This window comes from Zootoca vivipara, chromosome 1, assembly GCF_965207765.1.
Source record: "Zootoca vivipara chromosome 1, rZooViv2.hap1.1, whole genome shotgun sequence".
Taxonomy (NCBI): Eukaryota; Metazoa; Chordata; class Lepidosauria; order Squamata; family Lacertidae; genus Zootoca; species Zootoca vivipara.
The window spans coordinates 27583455-27604749 of record NC_142582.1 but is presented as its reverse complement, the minus strand read 5'-3'; the positions used below and the strand labels follow the sequence as shown (position 1 = coordinate 27604749).

The window sequence follows — 21295 nt, the reverse complement described above, 5'->3', positions numbered from 1 at the left end:
GTACAGTAAGAGAGATGGATGAGATGAAGACATTGACGGAGCCTAGGAATATTTTAATGTCCTCTGCCAAGTGTTAATTTATCTTCGGTATGTTGTGTATGCTAAATGCATCAGAACATAAATAAGTAGCACTGAGTAGCACATGATAGGAAATTATTAGCGTAATTTATTATGAGAATTGCAATAATGATGGCTAATTAGAACGAATGTTTCCCCTGCAAAATTCACTAATATTGCACAGCTAGAACAAAGGCAACAATTCCTCTTCTCTCCTGCCAAAGGCAAAAATAATAATAAACTGTCATTTCCTTGGAAATGCATTCATTGGGCCCCTCTCCCCATTGTTTCTTTGATTAAACTGCATTATTTGCAATCACATATGATTAGCAATGTAAGTTCTAAAATGAAAATGGGGTTTCTCTGAAGCCTTCGCACAGTACTGCCTTTTGACCTGAGTAGAGAGAAAATGTGTCCCCCTGCCTCACCTCCACCCCCACCCAAAAAACCCAGTTAGAAACATTTATAAAAATGTTTTTATTCTGCCTGGTTATATAAGAAAGGGGGAAGAGATGCAACAGACATTTTTTTAAAAAAAAGAAAAGAAATGAAAAACAACTCACAGTGTGGTTTATAATTCTCATAGCATCATCTGAAAAATGAAAATAAAAAGCTTGCCAATGAAACTTAGCAGATTGCAATTCAAAGCAATCCAGATCTGCCCATAATTGATAACGTTATGCAGTCATTGCCTTGCCCGGGTATCTTTGATTATTACCAAGTGACTTTCAGACGAAACCCAAGTGTGCTTGGAGTGGCCTGCCTGACAGAGAGGTGTTTTAGCAGGACTCCTGTAATTAATTGTGAGCAAGAGAGGAGGAGGGGGGTGGGCAGGGGTTGCCGCCTGGTATAACTTCTCCCACAAGACTGAACCCATGGTCAGGAGACGTTAGGCAACATTAACTGTCTGCACATTTCTGCCAGGCTCTGGAGGAAGCTGCGGGGCTGCGAGGTTTCTGTGCGGGGGGACCTGGGACGGGAGGCATCCGCTGTCTACCTTTCATCTTTGCTGAGATTTGGAGAGGGTTCAGGCCACAGAGGCTCCTTAATTCTCACTAATTCATTTGCTTTCCTGATTCACTTGGCTGGGGAGAACCGGCGAATGATAATGAACCTGTAAGGGGAGTGCTTAGTCCCTTGCCTTTGAATGTGCTCGGCATGGATTGAGGGCTTTCTGTGAATCTTGCGAGAGGAGAAAAGAATCTTATTAGCACTGATTGCTAGTCATGAAGTTGCCTCTCTCTCTCTCCTAAAAGAGAGAGAGAGAGGCTCTTGTGTTTTTTAACCCTTGCAACCTGGACCGCGGAGGAGCTGCATGCGTGCACGCAGCGATGCGCGCCACTCTGAGCCCTTGCCGTTTTTCATGTGGTAATTTGAGATAATCAAAACAACATATTTTGTTTTATGTACATCGCTGACACCAGCGACACTTCATGGTTTTTCTCTCTCTTCCCCCTCCTCCTTCCCCCCCCCCCCAGTGCCACGATTATATTCTGCACATTTATAACTAGCCAGGCCTTTATCTGGACACCCCCAGCTAAACACCCACTTTGCATAAATGCATGCTCTCCCTCTTGAATAAAGGGTCTAATTTTCTTTTGGCCTCTTCTGTTAACTGTTTAAGCAGAACACATGCAAGAGCAGCAATCATGGCATGTGGGCTCACTTAGCTGTTCTCTGATCTGAGGCTGCCGCAGCCGTAGTATTTGGACCCCTGACAAAAATGCCAATAGACAAACAGAGGGACAAGGGGGACTGTCACAGATAAAGCCATGAAACGGCATTTATTTGTATCTGCCTGTCAAAGGAATTTTGGCTCCCAGATGGGTCTCCTCTGTACACTGACAAACTGACATGTTCTTTTAAAAGGAGGGGGGGAAACTGCTGGGGGGGGGAATCCAAGGATGTTCTCATTTTATTTCACCTGTTAGCAGTTTTTGTTCGCCTCGCCCATGTACGACATCATAAGGAGAGATCTCCAGGGAGATTATGATCACAGCCACAACATACATTTAAAGCAGGCAGCTTCCCCTAAAGGATGCTGGGAAATGCAGTGTACCCCTCACAGAGCTACAGTTCCCAGCACCCTCCACAAACTATGGTCCTTGGGATCCTTTGGAGGAAGCCGTGTGCTTTAAATATGGTTTGGACGTGGCAGAAGCAAATCGGAATCAAATATAGCTGGGAAACTTTGGACCCATGGTTAGATTTCAAGATGGACAACACACATTTGTATTAAAGAGGATCTCAGATTCACTTCCAGTTTAGAGTACCCTTAGGGGCTGCTTCACACATTACAAAACAGCAAGGTGGAGTTTGCTACCAAGTGCCATCTGTTTGAGGGAAGAACTGTGTGTCAGGAGCTGCCCTGCCCTCCTGGCCTGGAGGATGTCACCAGCTCTGCTCCTGGGTCTGATCTGAGGAGCCAGGAGCTTCAAGGGAATGCCGGAATCCCTGTAATTTATAACCTGTAACTTTAAGAGCTTGTGCCTGAACATATATTTTTTTCCTCCTTCCTCCTGTTCCTCTTTCCTCCTGTGCCATATCTGATTAGATTGTGAGCCTGACTTCTTGATACCGATTTTTTTTCCCTAGCCTTTTTGGCTAAAAGGTGGGGTAGAAATGCCGCATGCAAATAAATTAATTAATGTGCACTCCAAAGGGAGCCCCAGACCCAATTATCACTCTCTGTGATGACTGAAATTGCATGGCAGGTATGTTTGCAAGCCTCTGTGTCTATTGTGATCACACTTTTTAAAGGTGTATATTTGGAAGAGGGCATATTCATGTGGAGTTGGGTGTGTCAGCAGTTTAGACAGACCCTCTCCCTATTGATCAGAAACAGGCAAGAGCTTCAGTGGATATAGCTGTGGAAGAGCATTTGCAGTGGCCTAGGCAAGGCTCCTAAGAGAGACGTCACTGGGCCATCACTCCCAGCATTTCAATGAGCAGTGAAGATAATCTTATTTACGTAGGCAGGTTTTAACCGGATGGTGTTTTAATGGCGAGACGGGTGTTCATGCTGCATTTTAGATCTGCTATTTTGTTCTGTATTACTTAAGATGAGCAGGGACTTCCAGACAGGGACTTAATTTGCAAATGGGTTATTGAGATATGGCAAATGAGACCTTGGCAACAGGTTGGTTAAAAGAAAAAGAAAACGGTGTTCAGACGCTAACAGTGCTATGTGGACATTGCAAAAAAAAAGCTTGCAAGCATGAGGATCCCCAATCCTGGAATAATATCCTGTCTGAAAGCATCCATTGTTTTAGATGGATATTTAGTTCTATTGTACGCTGCCTTGAATGCAGCAGGACAGAATAAAACAGTAAAAGAAACAATAATTGTGGTGTTTAAGGATGGGTGAATCTGTCAATTTTTAGTTTCTCTCAGTTTTCCATACTTTGGTTCAGAATTCCATGTTGCTTTGTTTTTAAAAAATGTCCTGATGAAAAGAATCATTTTACCGATTTACACATTTTTGCATGCAATTCTAGCTAATATATACATATACAATATATACATTTTTGCAAAGCAATTACCCCTAATATGCATTTTGCATGCTTTTCCCCCACTAGTATGTGCATTTCTATGTGCATTTCAAAATTTGAAGACTTGTGCATTTCAAAGGATGGCTGTGTTTCAGTTTGGTTTCGTTTGCAAAATGGAAATTGAGTAAGTTTTCCTTTAAATATGACCCAAATCAATTTTCTTCCCCAGCCTTCATGATGCCAATGAGGAAGATGTTCCGTGCTCCTTCCATATTTGTTCCCCCTTTTCACGTTCTTGCTCCTTTTGTTGTTCCTTCTCCTCCACCACTCTGCATGTCTTCATTGAACATTTGAAGAGGGTCCCTGCATGTAGATGAGGATCCTGCGCTTGCCTCCCCCCACATGCAGTCATATTGAACACTTGGAGGAACAGTGGCATAACAGACCGAAGCAAATGGTATTTTTTCAGTGTGAAATTCAAAAGCTGCAGACTTTTCCCCACTGTATCTTCATGCTGCTCCTGTTGAATTTCTGCCTGATATGTTAATATGAAAGTCACAGGGCTTCTTCTATAAGGAAAAATAAAATAAAAATAAGGGGGGGGGACCCTAAGCTGCTACTCCTTTGGTTCTTGATTTCACAATGTGCCCAGTTTATGTTAAAAGGCCAGTAGCTTCACATGGGATTTTTCAGCCGAAATAGTTCCTCTGTGAAATTAACAGCAGGAAACAGAGCACCAATCTGAGATAAAAGCAATATCGTGTTTTATTTTACTTTGGCCATTTTTTTAAGGGTGAACCACAGACTTGTGTGCCCAGTATGAATGGTTATTAAGCTCAGGAAATGAAAGGGAATGTCTTATTCTAGCACTCTGGAATTATCAGCAGCCAGATCTGAGATCTCATTGCTTTGCAAATTCCAGAAAGGTTGGGGCTGCTGTTCGCCTGTTACAGGCAAATGCTTTAGTGGGCAAATTGGGCTCTAGTCCTTGAAGCTTCTGCCACTTTTAGGGAATTATTTCAAAGCAGAAATGGCCAGCGATGAAAAACATGTTAAGCTTCTACATAAAATGGAAATGCATATTTCAGTCAAGTGTTAAAATAAGGTAAGCACCAATTAATTAATATAGTCAAATAATGTCCGCACAAGTACAGTTCAGAGCTTTGTTATGAGATTGCAGAACCTGCCAACTGGAAAAACTACAGTATATCCAATTCATTTCTTGCCCATTTCTGATCACTATAGAGAGGATATGTCTAAACTGCTGACATACCCAACTTAACATGTCTTTTCTTTCCACCTCACAATCTGCACATTGGAGGGCCCTTCTCTCTCTAATTTGCAAAAAGAAAAAATATCTCTGCTATGGTTCTAGCAAAAAAGAAAATTAATTAATTATTGGGTGCTTACCTCCCTCCTGCCAAAAAACAAAAAGCCTCACAGACTTGAAAGTCAGGTCACTTCCTGAGTGGCACTTAATATTGTAAACTGGTTGTTCAGATATCAAAAACGGGTTGTTGGCAACTGTTTTTCAACTCATCAAATTTCCCCCAGAAAGGGTAAATCTAGATTAAATGGTGGGGGGGGGGGATATGGGTTGGCATTTTGATGCAGATGCAGTAGATAAAATAAAATAAAATAAGTTGTTACATAAGAGGGACAGATCCCATAATAAGCAACCACATGGAAGCGCCATATATCTGTGGCAGCCAACCTTAATTCTGTCTAGCCCACCTACCCACTGAGGATTCAAAAGGCAACCAGCTGTTTTCCATTTACAAAAGCTTCCCTGCTTGTTTTCTATAGTTCTTTCATAAGCAACGTTCACACAACATCATTGGCGTCAAAATGTCAGCCCTTGCTCCCTGCCTATCTTTAATCCAAACTACGCTCCCCTCCAGAAACACCGTCCCCTCCTCTGTTCTGCAGATCTCAGTGTGGCGTGCATACATAGTCTGCAGGCATTCTCCCATGCAAACAATTGCCCCCAGACTTGCTTAGTAAGGCTGCTGCATTGCATGCCTCCAGACCGTACCCTGAGTAAGGTACCCAGGTTATTTTAAAGCAAGCTCAAAATATTTACATGCATTGCCAGCTTAATTCTTGTACCATTCACAAGGGGGGGGGGGAGACAAACCACCAGCCCTGCCTTTACGATTGTGGTGAGACTCTTATTATTAGGCTGTGCTCCGCCGTCAGCGTCCTTCTGAATTGCACATCGCATGTTGATACTAACTGGGGTGACCAGTTTCAGCCTTCTTTTCATTATAGGCCTCGTTCCTCCTCCTCCTCCAGTGCCCCATTCCTGGGATTTTCCAGCCTATCCATCATTATCTAACTGCCAGCTGTTTTTCAGAGGTTCAGGTTCTTTAAGCTCATTATTTCTTCTGTCTAGTGGATGTACAGAGAATCCTTCCACAACATGCAGCAAGCCAGCAGGATATGTATGTGCAGATGAGGGGGTGGGCTCTGTCGAGGGGGGTGGGGGCTCGGCGTTCCCAGCCTCCCTGTGCTACAAGTTCTGCTCCCAACGCAAACCCCATACAAACAGTGGCAGCCATGTGTTATGCTAAAAATAGCACGTATGACTATAGTTAAAATTATAAGTAAATTAAGATTACATATTTCCCTTCCCTCTCCTTTTTTTAAAAAAAGTAGATCAGCTATTAGGAGCAAGAGAAAATTGAGCTTCTAGCCTGTTTAAATGTGTTTCTTTTGTTGCAGATTAAAGGCCAAGAGACAAAGGGCTCTGTTGCGATAAGGGATTTCTCTTCTCTCCCCATTTACCTTTTACATATGTAGTTTAATCAACTGTGAGATGGACTGGCAGAGAAACTCCTGGTTGGTTCAAGGGATTGATCATGCAATTGCAGGCCTTTCATGTCTCGGCCATTGATTGAACTCCAGCACGTAGGAAACAAGTACCCTAGTTGTGAAAAATGGCGTGAGGTGGGGACTTAGAGAATAGTCTGCCTAGGGAGAACATTTCATCTTCATCCTCAGTCGTTGGTTTATGTCCTGGTATATAAAGCAGGAAATGCCCATTCCAATCCTCTCTCTGACACGTGCAGATCCTCTCACCTGAGCCTCAAAACTATGGCCTAGTGAAAAGGGAGGCAGCGCTAGAGATTTTAAGAGGGAGCAGGCACAGAGACGTCAGCAGAGAGGGAACCAATTCTCAGCAAGGTTTAAAGGCCTGCTTGTGGCTATACTCAAGAATAAATTGCAAAAAGCAAGTGCGTTTTCAAAACCGTAGCTATTTCTTTCTTACTTCCTAATACCCATGTGCCAAGGTTATCAATACAAGTAAAACAGGCAAGCTTTTGGAGACTTGACGGATTGTTAAATCATGGTTTCCTGAATGCCCAAACTGGGAGAACATGTTTAAAATACTGTGCATTTTGATTTGCGAAGCAAGGGTTTGACACTATAGGTTCTGATGAAGGGCAGAGCCCAAATTAGGTGGCCGGTGGTGTGTGTGTGTGTGTGTGTGTGTGTGTGTGTAGCTAATAATTTTAGAAGTATACAGGCAGTTATGGCTGAGCTAAAATTGGAGGGCTTGTGAGTTTCGTAAAGGACCTCCCATTATTTCTGCCCAGGTTCTCACTGTGCTGCAAACACTGGAGAGCTGCATTCTAACTCTCTGCCATGAAACAGAGTAAGATGCTGTGCTACTTGCCCTTACTGCTCCTGCTACTATTGTATGCTGTTGGCATCCATCTGTCTCAAGAGACAATGAAGGGGGTGAAGTCAAACCACTACATTAGCAGCACCAAATGGACCTCCCTGGGGCACAAGCCTGGGCAGCCCAGATGACAAGACTCCCTCTTGGCCTCACTGATGCCGTCCAAAGGAAAGCAGAGCAATACGTTTGGCACCTGCCTGGCTGCAGGAGTTGCTGGAAGGAGGTGTACAAGGATGCCCAACTGTCTTAGGAACTCCACTCCAGATTCATGTAGGGTTTATATTCCTTAGCACTTTCTTCTCCTGAAGATATCCCATGATGCAGTGGTGGTTTAGGGACAGAGTTCTCCTTCTCCTAGATGGGCTACCTTCCCTTCTGCTCCTCACTTTACAGCACGTTCGGAAAATGCCTTGTTGACGCACTCATCTGCTCAATCTGTCAGAGCCTGCCTTCAGATGAAGGGGAAGTTGCTAACTCACTGAGGGCTTGAGACCATTCAGCTACCCTCACCTGGTTTAGCAGGCCAGTTGAAGCTGTTCCTGGGGTGTGGCTGCTGTCACACGCCGACAGCTTCTAGGGGCCACAGGTAAGAGCTGAGTATAAGGTGGGGACCAAAGGTGGACAAACTACCCCAGAAGGAGCATGGCATGCCGCCTGCCAGAGGTACTACCCCTATCCTAACACCTCATACATCCCTGCAGTTCATACCACTGCAGTGCTTAATATACTCTACTGATAAACCCATGTTCACTGTCCTTGCCCAGACTGGAAAAAGAGACACAACCGCTGTCTTCTTCAGCCTTAAAGGCCTGGAAATGAAAGCTGGCAGCACTTTCTCCCCCAACTGGCTGGGGGTGGGGACCCAGTTGTGGGCAAGTGAGGCTGCTCCAGCTCTGGACTGAGCAAAGCAGATGCACTAGTGCTGTGCTGACTAGAGCTGACTATTTTCAATGTTTTAAAAGCCATGTGAATATAGGAAGCTGCCATATACGGAGTCAGACCATTGATCCATCTGGCTCAGTACTGTCTATGCTAAGCTGGCAGTGACTCTCGAAGGCAGGTATAGGCAAACTCGGCCCTCCAGATGCTTTGGGACTACAACTCCCATCACCCCTATTCTAACAGGTCAGGGATTATGGGAATTGTAGTCCCAAAACATCTGGAGGGCCTATGCCTGCTCCAGGGTTTCAGTCTTTTCCAGCCTTACCTGAAGGTCCCAGGGATTGAACCTGGGACATTGTGCACCCAACACAGCTGCTCTTATCACTGAGCAACAGCTTTCCCCCTTCTGAATCCCCCTTCTGTGTTTTCAGTCCTTCCGTATTCTCAGGCAGAGCACAGGCCTTCATAGATCTGATGTATTTTAGTCCCATTTTACAGCTGAGGATCATAGAGGATGGGAAGGTTTTAAAGTAGTGGAAACACTGCAGGGATTTTATCTGGGGTGATTAGAAGTCAATGCTTGCATGTTGTGACTAAAGCACATTCACAGGATTGGGCTTGCTTTTGCAACTATGGCCACTGACACAAAAACACCAACAAGACACCCACACAACTCCCAGCACACAACTGGGGCATAGGAGCAAAGCGCAAGGCTCCCTGTGCCTGCATCGCCTTTTCCCATTGACAGGCCATTACTGAGGATCAAGACGGAGGGAGTTTTGCAAACTTGCTCCTGCCGTGCCTGTAATAAAGCACCGCCGTCCTGTCATCTTGAGCAGGTCTGCCATCCCATTGGCGTAAATGTAATTGAAACGATGGCAGCATTCTTCGACATCAGCCTTAATAAGATAACAGCCCCTGCTCTTAATAAATGTGAACAAATGCTCTTTGGTTATTAAAGGCACAGACATGATTGAACTCATGACAACTATTTAAGCTCAATGATTAGGGAAGGTGAAGAAGAGACAAAAGTTTGCATCCTCTAAGTGAGCAGCCCAGGAGTTCTGCAGGGCATTAGGGCATTAAATCGTTCCCTGTGGAAATTGAGAAGTAACATCTCCCCCGGGGTTAAATGCTGCAAGACTTGGCCAGAAACATTTATGAATGATTTCCACTTATCTCTGATGCATCAAGTATAAAGATAGTGCTATGCGGTAGACGGGTCAGTCGCCCATTCTCATGTGTTAGCACATCTCTTCTCCCCTTCTATCCTGCAGCAAGAGGCTAAAGGCCAGTTACTTCATTTGAAGGTAATGCTTAAAAAGATGCATCAGGTGCCTTTTAACATATGCTCTGATCTTCAACTCACACTCATTATTGGGGAGTTGAAAGAAAAGAACCAAGTCTTTGGGGAGAAAGATGAGCATTTAGGTTGCATTTCAACCAACAGAAAATAGCACCAGCGATGGCAATAAAAAAGAAGAGGAGAGGCATGTATTAGAGTAATCATTAGTCATAAATGGAAGTATTTAGGGACTTAAAATAAAACGATTCCATTTACATGCATATGATGGAATGCTCTCTGGGATCTAATGTACTGCTAAGCTAATTTTTCACCACACAGAGTTGCTGCTGCAGCGAAAATAAAGTAAAAAGGGGATCAAATCTAGGCAACATCCACCCCAACTCCAGCATGTTTAATTGCACTGATTTCAGTGCAAAGTAATTAAGCCAGTGCTGTGCAGCCCAATCATATGCATGAGGTCCTGATTCAATGGGATTTTTCCAGCCAAGTGTGCAAGGGATTGCAGCCTGGGGACCAAACTACCCACAACAAAGGAGAAAAGTACTACAGGGACGTGGGTGGCGCTGTGGTCTAATCCCCGCGATGGGGTGAGCTCCAGTTGTTCGGGCCCAGCTCCTGCCCACCTAGCAGTTCGAAAGCACGTCAAAATGCAAGTAGATAAATAGGTACCACTCCGGCGAGAAGGTAAACGGTGTTTCCGTGCACTGCTCTGGTTTGCCAGAAGCGGCTTAGTCATGCTGGCCACATGACCTGGAAGCTGTACACTGGCTCCCTCGGCCAGTGAAGTGAGATGAGTGCCGCAACTCCAGAGTCATCCATGACTGGACCTAATGGTCAGGGGTACCTTTACCTTTAAAGCCCATGCTTGAATCAAAGCCACAAAAGATCCAGAAGGTAGATTTTAGAATGGCCACTGGCATGATCCCCACCCACCCCCAGCCCAAAGAACAAAATGCACCACCAAAAAAGAGGTCAAAACAGATCTGCATGGAGTGGATAAATCTGTCCATTTTGGTCCTTTGCATTTTAATTTTTCCAATTTTAAATATCTGCAGCAATTCTGAGGTTGTTGTTGTTTTGTGTGTCATATATATATATATATATATACCTCATGAAAAGCATTTTAGTGCCAATTTCTCCTGTAGCAGACACACAGGTGTGCACTTTTTACTAATCTACAAATTTTTGCAAGCAATTTTCCATAATGGAATGCATTTTTTGCATGAATAAATGGGAGCATAGATGTTCCATGGATCATGCTCTGTGAGAGTTGACAACCACCTCATTAAAGAAGAAGAAACTAGCCCAACCTTGATGGTTTTAACACTAATGTTTGCATCTCAAGCATCCATCTAAATGGGGTTGCTTTCAAAAAGATCATTGGGAATAGAGAAAGGAACATAGGAAGCTGCCTAGTACTGAGTCAGACCATTGGTCTATCTTGCTCCATATTGTCTACACTCGCTGGAAGAGGCTCTTCAGGCTCTCAGACAGGAGTTTCCTGGAGACACCACTTGGGACCCTCTACCACTGAGGTGGCCCAGTTGGCGCTGTGGTCTAAACCACTGAGGCTCTTGGGCTTGCCAATCAGAAGGTTGGTGGTTTGAATCCCTGCAACGGAGTGAGCTCCCGTTGCTCTGTCCCAGCTCCTGCCAACCTAGCAGTTCGAAAGCACGCCAGTGCAAGTAGATAAATACCACTGCGGCAGGAAGGCAAACAGTGTTTCCGTGCACTCTGGTTTTCGTCACGGTGTTCCGTGTACCAGAATCGGTTTAGTCATGCTGGCCACATGACCCAGAAAGCTGTCTGTGGACAAATGTCGGCTACCTTGGCCTGAAAGCAAGATGAGCGCTGCAACCCCATAGTCGCCTTTGACTGGACTTAACCGCCCAGGGATCCTTTCCCTTACCTTTTTACCTACCACTGAGGTATGTCCCTTCCCACAATGTAAGGTAGGGGCGGGAGTGGAGGAGAGAGCTGGGGTTCCTCTGCCTGAAAACAACAACGCAGAATGTATCTGGATCGCTCCAACCAGGCTGTGCTGGAAGTTCAGGAGAGATGTTTGCACAAAACCCTGCAGATCCCCGAGCGAGGCAATCCCCTCTCCCCAGCCCACGGAAGTGCTGCTTACATTACTTTCCATTCCTGTCAGATTCACAGTGAGGGCTGTCTGTGGCAGAAAATACTTAAGAGGAAGGAGCCTACACGGTGTAGGATGTTTGATGAGTTGCTCAGCAGCAGACTGAACCTCACGGCCAGAGCCTGCTGGTGTGCACACAGCCCACCATACAGAGAGACAGATGGAGGTGATGAGCTGGGGATGGCGTCCAAGGCTGAGCTATTGTGGGGAAGGCACCTTGTTGATAACAGTGTTGCTTCAAGCGACTCCTTGTCAGCAGCCCAAGCTTAGGGATCACGAAGATGTAGCCTTCTGAAAAATTGCTGTAACTGTTAGTTTAACTTGACAAGATTTAATAAAAGGAGCCAGAGTTGAAAAGTTTGGGGGAGGATTTCGACAGCACCCTCCCCGAAAGCCTGGGGTTCCCCACCAGTTATAGAAATGTCACAGAAGCCCAGGCCCTTTGAATGCTTTTAACCAGCGCACAAGTTATTTCTTATGCAAACATGCACACCTCGATGTTTAGGATTTGCTGGGAGCATCCAGTCTCAAGCATGCATGTTTGAGAATAGACTCTACTGAAAGTTGGCATAGCATCTGAGAACAAAGTTTCTATCCTCCCAAGGCTGAAGACATAACATTTGTTCCTGACCCACTGGATAGTTGCTGTTATCCATATTGCAAATGTGTAATGAGAGCTATGTATTTATATTGCCTCCTATGATCAAAGAAGCTTGCTTGAGCTGGAGCAGGAATCTTCTGCCTTTTCACACTCAGGACCCACCATTTACTTAAATTTCCATTTGGGGACCCATTTCTCTCCTTTTTTTAAAAAAAATCATGCATTTGCATGGTGGCCATGCCCCTCAGGATCTGGTAGTAGGGATGGGAGAGAATTTCAACTAGTTTGCATTTAAAGACAGACCTGCCCAATTTGCAGAACATTTGCAAGCCAAAACACAGCTGTCATTCAAAATCCACACACAGTGTGGATTTTCCAGTCAGGGGATGTGTACTAAAATACATATATTAGGGTAAAGTGCGCACAATCATACATATGCGAGTAAAAATAACACAAAAAACTGCATATTAGGGAGAATATCTTTGCAAAAATGTTTATCCTCGGTGAAGTTGCATACAAATATGTGTACATTGGGAGATACTTGCACTAATACGCTGATGAATTTTCATCCCATTTTCATGGGGACTTTTAAATAAAAAAAAATGTATGTGGAGAAATGTGGAGAACCAAACTTAAGACTGGGAGAAATGAGAAACTGAGAGAAACCAAAATAGATTTGCCCATTCCTATCTGGTAGTGGGTCATGACCCACCAGCTAAAGACCATTGAGTTGAAGGTTGGTATGTGCTTTGGACCACATGCATGCACACACCTCTGGAATTATGGAGAGACATTCTCTACAACATGAATTTCCATGGTGGTTAGAAATGTAAGTCAGGCCCACCCTAACAGTGAGGGTGTAGGTGGTGCCTTGCATTCAAAGTCCACTACACTGACCGTTATTGTCAGGAGATACCCACCACTCCTGCCAAGAATTTTTCTTATAGGCGTACAGTGGTACCTCGGGTTACAAACGTTTCGGGTTCCAAACACTTCGGGTTACAAACTCCGCTAACCCGGAAGTAGTACCTCGGGTTGAGAACTTTGCCCCAGGATGAGAACGGAAATCGCGCACCGGTAGCAGCAGGAGGCCCCATTAGCGCTAGCGCGCCTCAGATTAAGGACGGTTTCGGGTTAAGAACGGATCTCCGTAACGAATTAAGTTCATAATCCGAGGTACCACTGTATATGTATTTTGTTCTTCCACTGGAAACCCAGTATGCAATAATGGGAAATCATCTTATATGAAAGAGAAAACGTAAGGGTGGTGGAGGCAGATAAAAATGAAAAGTGTCCCACACAGTACTAAGAATCCATCCACAAAAAGACACAATTCCAAATAACACTGTCTCATGATGAAACAATTTTTTAAAAAAATCAATACTGTGTGTGTGTGTGTGTGTGTGAGAGAGAGAGAGAGAGAGAGAGAGAGAGAGAGAGAGAGAGAGAGAGAGAGAGAGAGAGTTTGTAACACTTAAAAGTTCTCTCTCTCATGATTTTTATTGCCCTGGACAGATGGCCTTGTCTATTGATGGGACGTAATATTGTCTGGTGGCTTAGGATTTGTTTTTATTGTGAGATTACTGGCTTGTAGGATTTGTACAGGGTTTTTGCTGTACTTAAGCTTTAATAGACTAGGATTTGGTTTATGGATAGATCATTTTATTAGTTATTAGTTGACAGGGCTGAAACGGCATTTGTGGTTTTTTTCTTTTTTTAGCCACAGCATCCTGAGGATAGATAGAGTGCCGTCATGGCAAGGTAGCCAGCAGGGATCCATTTATCAAAATGGTCCCGCAAGATACTATTTATTTATGACTGGTATTTTACCCCCATTTCCTAGTCAATCACAGCCCCCAAAGCAACTGACAAAATCCATTAAAAGGAGCTTATGTTAAAAATAAAGTAATGCAAAACAAAAATTTAACTCAAGCAGATAGAACAACTTTGGAACAATACAGAAAAACACTAGCACCACTCAACCATGTAAACCGCAAAGGCATTGCTAAAAACAAAGGTGTTATTGAGCACTTCCTGCCAGTACCTGTGTGTGCTAGCCAAAGGTGATATGTCCACATAAGCTGCAGTCCTATACACACTTACCTGGAAGCAAGACCCATTGACAAACGCACCGCCCGCACCTTGGGATCCCTTGTGCCAAATTTGGCAACGATACTGTGAGTGGTGGTGTCCGAATGCCCAGAAAACAAATGGACAAGACACTTTACAAATTAGATAGTAGATGCAGGGGTACCGGACTAATTAATTAATTTGGTTTGCATTTTAATGTGAACCTAACAGATTCTCACTTCCTGAACTTTGCAAAACACAGCTAGAATTTGAAATTCATACTTCACTGAATTTTGTGATGTAGTTCTTGAACAAAAAAGAACGTGTTCAGAAATGTGTTTATCAGAGGAAAGCATGGAAAAAAGATTAATCTATTTTGGGAAAGAATGTACAAAAAGGCATAGGCATTATGCTGGGGGAAATTGCTTATATTGAACTAAATTGAATAGAAAAATGTGGATGAATGTTCATATGAACTTTTTTTTAAAATGGAAACTGGTGCTAGAATAGGGGGAACTGAACTTAAGGTTGAAAAGATGGGAAACATTCTTCACTCAAAACGATTGTGCATACCAGCTGTTTGTTATATTCCTATTGTTTATTTAGTCTAGAAGGAAGGCCAGGGTCTCATATGGCTCTAGTGGTTTTACAGAGAAATTTCTCATCTGTAATTACCCCTCCTTTTCTCGGACAGTCCCCATTCAAGCACCAAGTTTCTTTATTGCTCATATTATTCCCCCTCCCCTTATATTCTTGGTCCTTTTCTTCCTTAACGAAATGCATGCTCTGTAACCCAGATGGCTGTAATCTATTTGCAGCGTTGTGTGGCTGGTTTTGCTGGTGAAACTAAGATCGCTGTTCAATATTATGATGATGCTTTTTATGCTTTAACTGTCACCAGCAAGGGGGAAAACTACCTGGATCTTTCTAACCCATTTATTGGTTTATGGCTCAGAAGTCCTAACAAGGAGTGTCACAAATCCCCGTGGTGTTGCTGAGTGCATTTTGCATTAGGACCTCTGTTTTAGCTGAAAGATAAGTTTTTAAAAAACCACATTCAGCCAGACGGTTCCCTACTGGCGATACATCTGAGAAGGCTCAGGAGCAGAAGGTCGGCCGCACAGCAACTTATGTTCACAAAATGAGCTCGAGAACCACCTGTTTCAGATGTCAGGATGCAAAAGATTTTCAAGGCTTAGAGCTTTTGCCCAAATTGTGTCACTCTTGAGGGATCTGTCCTTTCCCTCTCCTGCACTATTCATTACAAACTGAATGCTCAAAGTCTGCTCAGATGGGAGATTTCTCCACACATAGACAAGCAGGCTGGCTGGAGGGAAAACAATATAAGCATAATGGCATCATTTGGAGTGCAGGTATTCCTAAACTTCATTCAAAACAGTGATCCCACAGGAGTCAACAAGGTAGGAAAAATGCATAAGAGATGTACAACAGAAAAGAATGGAACAGCAAAACTCATACATATTTGGCCAATTACTAGGCCCCATGACACCAGAAAACTCCCAATTTGATTTGTCTCAATTTTTGGAGAAACATAGAATTATATCAGCATCAGATGCTTTAGATAAGTGGTGATAGCTGTGGAAAATTATTATTATTATTATTATTATTATTATTATTATTATTATCCCCCATCCATCTGGCTGGGTTGCCCCAGTCACTCTGTGCAGCTTTCAACACGTACAAAAACATAAGAATGCATCAAACATTTAAAAACTTCCTAATACAGGGCTGCCTTCAGGTGTCTTCTAAAAGTTGCATAGTTCTTTTATCTCCTTGACATTTGATAGTAGGGTGTTCCACAGGGAGGGCACCACTACCGATAAGGCCTTCTGCCTGGTTCTCTGTAATTTCACTTCTTGCAGTATTGAGCAGCATTGCCAAGTCTCTGGCACCCCAAATCCTGAGGTTCATGGCCTGGGGCACCATGATGTCATGGATGGTACTTGTGGTGTCATGGAGTAGAATAAACTAATTGTTTATCTGGTATCTGAATAAGTGTGCATGCACACGAAAGCTCCTACCAATGACAAACTTAGTTGGTCTCTAAGGTGCTACTGGGAGGAATTTGTTTATTTTGTTTCGACTACGACAGACCAACACGGCTACCTACCTGTTTATTGTTCCGTACAGCTTTAATGTTTTGTTTTTAAAAAATGTTTTTTATATTGCTCTACATTGCTCTAAATGTATAGAAATACATTTTTAAAATAAATATGCATGACGATGTAATGGGGGGCTGCCAGAAGACAAAAACATGATAACCAAGGCAACAATAGCGATATTGCTCAGTGCTGGTGGAATTAGAATTGTGAAGGCCCAAAAAAGTGGGAGGTGGGAAATCAGAAACACACATTTGTGAGGAGAGGGGTGGTACTGTATTTCCAATTTTCCATTAGTAGGGGGAATCAAAATTTGGGGAAATGTGTTTTTTTTAAAAAAAAAAGTCTGATAACTCTATTCTTAAGACACCAAGTAGTTTCAGATTATGTAGACCCTCTTTCCCTATTACCCCTTGATCCACCCGTTTTTTCTGAACTTTCATATTGCCTGATCCCACATCAGTTTCAATGTATTAGGATGGTCAGGCTGTTACAGAGAAGGCATTGGGTTCCATTGATGGAAGGCTCTCTGGTCCATTCAAATAATGGCAGGATAAGGCATTTTTTGCTGATTTCTGCTCCCCCCTGCAGCCTCCCTGACCCCTGCAAAGTTTGCTCCAGAGGTTTGATGGATTCCCCCAATGCAGCACAAAAGGTGGCATGGGGAGATGGGCTATGGGAAAAACAGTCTCTATACAAGTAGCTCACTTAAAATCTCCTGTGTTGAGACCAGACTGAAAGAAGAGATCCAGATAAAAGATCCCTTTGGGTGGGTGGCCAACAGAATGGCAGGTGGTGTGTTGCTCAGACTCTGCCTGGTCTCTATGGAGCTTTAATTCTGATTTGTTTATTACAATGGGAATTCATTAGGATTTGTTTGTGGGGTGTTTGCACATCTTCGCATGAACCATGCTTTTCCCCATCACTTTCCAAACTGCAAATAGGTCTGATAAAAAAAAGTGGGTTTGTTTCAACAGAACATTCTAATCCACTTTAATTGCACAAAACCTAACATTTCTGGCACACGGTTGAATCCCTCCCTCAAAGCAGTGACAGTCTGGAGGCACCCTTAGTCTTTTAGGTGCCACAAGACTCTTCCTCGTTTTCATCCAGTCTGGCTTTATGATAAGGGGGGCGGGGGGCAAAGAAGCCAAGGCGTCAGTCGGTTCTGTATGTTTAAATGAAGACCAACAAATGAGAAAAGCAGACCAAAAATAAAATACAGTGTAGATGGAACTGCTTTATTTATGCATTAGGCTTCTACATTTTTTTTAAAAAAAAATGCTATTTAGGCAAATACATAGTGTAAAGATTAAAGAAGCAGTGTTTGGATCATTTTAAAGTATATCTGTGAATAATAAACATTTTGTACTCAGATTAATTCAAACATTTCTCTCCCATCTCTTGCCCCCGCAAAATAATAGAGATATTTTTAAGCTATCTTCCTTTCCCCCATTAATGTTGTGTATATAAATAAGCCAGGTTATCTTCTATTTCTCTTCCACCCAACCCCCCCCCCTTCCATGTGCAAAATGTTTTATCTAACAGCTGCTCGCCTAGTAGTTCAGTACTCCAGTCCTCTAAATTAGGACACTTTATCTTAAGGCTTCATAATCTTACGAGACTATAATTGGAAAGTTTATAAAAAAGAGGGGGAAAAACCCACCCTGCTTTGTAAGCTTGGCAGCTGAGATAGGAAGACGGAATGAGAAGAGCTCCGGCAGAATTACACCATCGCTGCTAGCCTGACTCCGCTTGACAGAGCCGTTTAATATTTTGACAAGACAAAATATAAAGCAGCATTTTATTCTGTAGAGACTTCACTAGACACAAGCATGGAAGTGCTTGTGATCAATAAAGTTTGCGGTGGAGAGTGATTTATTTACAGCAGGGTATTATGTAGAGAAAGAGCTGTGATATTTCCACAGGCTTTGACGGCATAATGGGCCCCTCTCAATCCTTACATGGAAGGGTTAGATTGTCATGGCTGCTCAGGCAGTATTCAAAACGTTATCTGATCAGCCTTAAAGACTTCAGAACGAGACAGATGATTAGTTACCCTAAACGATCCTCATCATGCAGAAATTGATGATTTAATATAGTCAATGACAGACGATTCCATTTGTACTAGATAAAGTGTCTGCGGTTTGTATCAATCATAATAGAGTTATTATTGAGCATAAAAGAAAAGCATGTTTAATATCATTAATTCCAGATATGTCGCTTTGCACATCTGGCATTCATCCATAGAGCAGAACCACTCCAGGCTATCATTCCTGCCTGTGTGCTGGTGACTCCAGTGTTTTTTGTAATTTCAAAATGTTTTTCAGCACCTCCAGCTAGGTGCAATAACAGTTTACAGATTACCTATGTCATCACATTTTGACAAACTTCTCAATCTGATGTGACCTTCATCTTTAGCCATCTGCTTGCCTTTGTTTCTTCTTCTTCTTCCCCTTTCCTTTTCTTTTAATAAACCTCCACAGCTTAAAGCGGTAGTAGTTTTGTTCCATATTCTTCTAGGTCAACATCTTCACCTGTGCAAATCCAAACACATAGGCTGCAGTTTGAAAGGCAGCAACCTGGGTTCAAGTCCTAAAATGATTGGCATTAAGTGACCTCTCTGCTGTATGTTTTTCATCACTCTTGTCCAATGCATCTTGATTAGGCTTTCTATATTTTTTATTTAAAAAAATCAAGGAGGGAGTGGATTCATCAGGAGGTGAACTCTGTCCTCAAGATGCATGCAGAAAATGCCCAGAATTATGAAGAGCACATCAAGAACTCCGTGCTATTTCTAAAGCAGTGTATTTATTTCTAGCATTTCTACACCAGATCTCTCAAAGCTTCTTAATGCTCAGTAAAACACAAAACTACTAAGAGATCTAGTGTGGTGTAGTGGTTAGAGTGTTGGACTAGGACCTGGGAGACCACGATTCAAATCCCCACTCATCCATGAAACTCCCTGAGTGACCTTGTGACAGGAGTGAGCTAGCAGTAAACTACACTGAGCAAGTAGAAATGAACCCTTTATTTGCACAGGAGTGTCAGGCCTAATGAGCGCAGCAACTCTTCTCTGGCAAATCTTGCCCCCATTAAGCACTTGTGGAGACTGAAGTTCCTCGTCTACCCGGCTGTGCCACACTCCTTACTGTGTGGAGAGGGGTTGTGGTGCTGCCACATATATATAGGCAGCAGAGAATTTCCATGCCTTGAGCACTGGGGAGAAAGGTTTTGGTTACAAGGGGTCCTGCTTCCACAGAATCATTCCTGGGTTCATATGCCAGGGTGGTGACTTTATTCGTCGTAATGGAACACGTGGTAAATCGATTTACGGTGATAAGTTTGCTGATGAGAACTTTGTCCTCAAGCACACAGGTGCTGGCATCTTGTCTATGGTAAATGCTGGTCCCGATACAAATGGGTCTCAGTTCTTCATCTGCACTGCCAAAACTGGCTGACTGGATGGGAAACGTGTGGTCTTTGGCCAAGCCAAAGAAGGAATGAATATTGTGGAAGCAATGGAGCGCTTTGGGTCAAGGAACGGCAAGACAAGCAAGAAGATCACCATCTCTGACTGTGGGCAGCTGTCATAAAATTCCTTTGTCTCAACAATCAACCATTCCTTCTGTAGCTGGGGTTAGTCCCATGTAATCCTTGTGCTCCTGACTTACTGCTGCTTTTCTATTGGGTTTCAATTTCTGCTCCTTCACAAGTCCACCTGGACTGAAGGCAACTTTGTTTGCAAAGTGAAATAAAACAAGTTAAACAGAAGAGGAGGAGGAGGAGGAGGAGGAGGAGGAGGAGGAGGAGGAGGAGGAGGAGGTTCTCGCCTTCCCAGAGCTGCCTAAGTCCACTCCTCTCTCCAGCCACCCCCCCCCCCAAGCAATCTGGGACTGTGCCTACAGGAAGCTAACATTTCTTCTGTTCTCTTCATGCTTCTCCTGGTTCTGGGAGATCGGGGGGGGGGAGCTTGTTGCAATAGTAGGGGATAACACCTGTGCCTCTTCCCCAGCTATACTCATCTCTGCCTCCTGGCCTCCCTCCTCTCCACCTTTAGCTTCTGCCACAGATTCTTCCCCCCCCCCCACTCACTAAGCCCTGTTACCTCTTCAGCTTCCGGCTCCTCCTCCCCTGGCTCTGAGCCTCTTTTTCTTGGGAGTTCCCCTGCTGGTTCCTCCTACCACTTTTCTGCTTCCAAACAGTCTATGACATCTTCCAATCAGTCCATGACACTCTCAACCTAACCTGCCACACAGAGTCTTTGTCGGGATAATATGGGTAGAACGATTACTATGTATGATACCTCGAGCTCCTTGGAAGGAATGCAGGCTATAAAGCTAAGTAAATAAACACTACAATGAACACACAATGTAAAATGATGACAATATCCGATAAAAAAAAATCCAAATGGCAAGTCGGAACCCACAGAATTGCCAAAGCTGCAACAGAAAATAACCCCCCCTACTCCCAGAAGCGGCCCATAACAGAAAACATTGAGAAATGGGGGGGGGGACTTAGAATTCCTAATGTGTCCATTGAGTTTTGGATACCAGACCAGGCCATTCTGAACTACAAAACCCAGAGGCAAATATCAGCAAGGGGTGTTTGGGAAGTATCCTTAGTATTCTTGACATCCATTGCATTGATTTGAAAGTATTCAACTTTGACAAGATCATGCCTAAAGTTCTTTGACATATGCAACAGAAGTCACAGTGAGCACTGCCATTGGTTTTTAATCTTAATAAATACACTGGATTATACCAACAGTTGTAGAAAGTCCCAGCCATCTTCTGTTATGGACTTGGGTGGTGAAATGACAGGTGCAGATACGAGTTGGCTGCCAGTTCAAATGCAGGATAGTTTAGTGATGTTCATGGCTTTATTTATTATGTTTGAAGGGAGAGAAGAAAAGCAAAATAACATTTCAGGGACAAAGCTGT

The 21295-nt window shown here is 43.5% G+C and overlaps 1 pseudogene; it reads left to right on the top strand.

Annotated features, from left to right (window-relative positions):
• The first annotated feature begins 15584 nt into the window (after positions 1-15584).
• LOC118083334 (peptidyl-prolyl cis-trans isomerase A pseudogene) lies at positions 15585-20122 on the top strand (annotated as a pseudogene).
• Positions 20123-21295: the final 1173 nt, after the last annotated feature.